Consider the following 2,168-nt stretch of genomic DNA (forward strand, 5'->3'; position numbering starts at 1 on the left):
GGATATGATCGAGAAAGGAGAACTACGCTTACCTCCGCCAGCAAAACCAAACAACAAAACAAACCGCTAAGGAATCCACGCCATCTCCGATGACGAGCCAACTCCGGATTGCTCACACCTCATCCTGTCTATTGATTACGAGGTCAATGCCTTGGAAAAGGACACCCCGGACGGGATGTTCGTGCGCCGCAACCATGCTCGCCATGTTTCAGCAAGTTGAAGAAGCCATAGCCAGTCTCTCGGAAAGGATCACCCGACTTGAGGATGCTTACCACCGTCTAATATTCAACCAACCAGCACCAGCACCACGCCCAATGGAGGGTCTTTCAAGCACCCTAAACCCCCAATTCAAGAAGGGACTACTCCCGCGACCATTCTGGAATGCAACTCACATTATAAACAACCATAATCAACTCCACAATAATTAATCCCACAAAACTACCCCACAAAACTTCCCAAACAAAAACTATCCTCCGAGGAATACCCCTCTAAGGTACCCTCGCGACACGGAAATCAACGGCATCAGGCGAGACGATGTAGATGATGTCTACATTGTCTCGGGAAAGGGCAAATGAGCCAAAGAGATTGATCACCTTACTCGATCTGGATGCCCTTACCAGAATCCAAACAACACAACAAATAATCCGACAACAACCAATGAACAAATCATCCTGAACGTGGACGTTCAACCCAGGGTTCACGAGAACTCGATCCTCAAGCAACTCCAGAAGGCCAAGGCCGAAATATCTATTTGGCAACTAATTGCCACATCCTTCAAGCACCGGCAGGCTTTGCTTCAAGCCTTGGGGAAATTGACAGTGCCTTCCAACCCCTCACCCGAAGAAGTGGTATCTCATGTGACCGGGGATGTCCCTGACTTTAATAACCCAATCATCTTCTCCGACGAAGATATCCCTCCTTTCGAAGTAAACCATAACTTAGCCCCGTACATCACCGTGCAGTGCCTTAATAAGAACGTACCCATGGTCCTGGTGGATGACGGATCTGCAGTCAACGTCATTCCCCTCAAAACAGCTCGTAGAGTGGGGATTAAGGAAGCTGACTTAATTCCCAAACAATTAAGGAGTTTGCGCCTATGACGACACTTGTCGTAAGGTCGCAGGCCTTATCACCCTAACCATCGCAACGGGATCCTTTGAGAGACAAGACAGTTTTCAAGTGATCAATATCGACGCATCGTTCAATATGCTCATATGGCGCCCCTGGATCCATGCTCCTAAAGCCGACACATCCACCCTTCCTTAGAAAACCAGGGTCCCCTTCAACAGGAAAGAAATCACAATTCCTGCATCCCAATTAAGGCTATCATGAAAAAGGGGATGGCCTCTCAAATCATCGAGGAAGTCGACAACGAAATGTGGGGATTCCAACCTGCGAATGCCCTAATTGATGAACTAGCACCTTTTTACTGTGATCCGTTCTCGAACCTCACAATCAACCGTATCTTGATGCGCCAGGGTTATTTCCCGGGCCTACCTCTCAACCCACTGAAAAGCACCTTGCCTCCTCTAAAACAGGCCAAGGTCCCCAACATCCCTTTCGGAATAGGCTATGAGCTGACCGATGAAGACATCCCGGAGATGGTCTTCTCGTAAGAAAGCGCAAAAAGCAAGGATTTATCCTCCGCCCCAACCACTTGACCCTCAATGGCTACTTCGCCCCCAAGGGAGAGTCTGAGCTTTGCAATGGCTTCCCCGAGCCAATCTACGGCCCCATAGCAAAGGTCAAGCACCCGGGTGTAGAAGTCTTTCAAGACTGCTATTTCATCCCCAACAACACCAAAGCTGCGTCGACCCAGTCCGAATCAACCCCTTGCCTAGACGGGCAAACCGTGAGCCTCCTTTTCGGAGAAGACAACATCAAGCACCTCAACTATGAGGACATCATAAACATTGCTCTCAAAGACAACCAATTCGATCCCACTGCCTTAATCTCTGATGCTAACCCAAAGAAAGCTGTCCAAGGTTGGAGGAAGACTGTCAAGTGGACCGATCGTCAAGGCCGCATTCTCAAGTTCACAACCGGATAAGGCCTCTTGTTTAAAGAGGGAAGTGAAGATGAAACCGAGTATGAATCTGAGTCTGATGACAAGTCTCAGTGAGAATTTGTGTGAGGTCCTAGCGCTCTTGATGCCCCGGTCAAAGTGC

This window comes from Silene latifolia, chromosome Y (assembly GCF_048544455.1).
Source record: "Silene latifolia isolate original U9 population chromosome Y, ASM4854445v1, whole genome shotgun sequence".
Lineage (NCBI taxonomy): Eukaryota > Viridiplantae > Streptophyta > Magnoliopsida > Caryophyllales > Caryophyllaceae > Silene > Silene latifolia.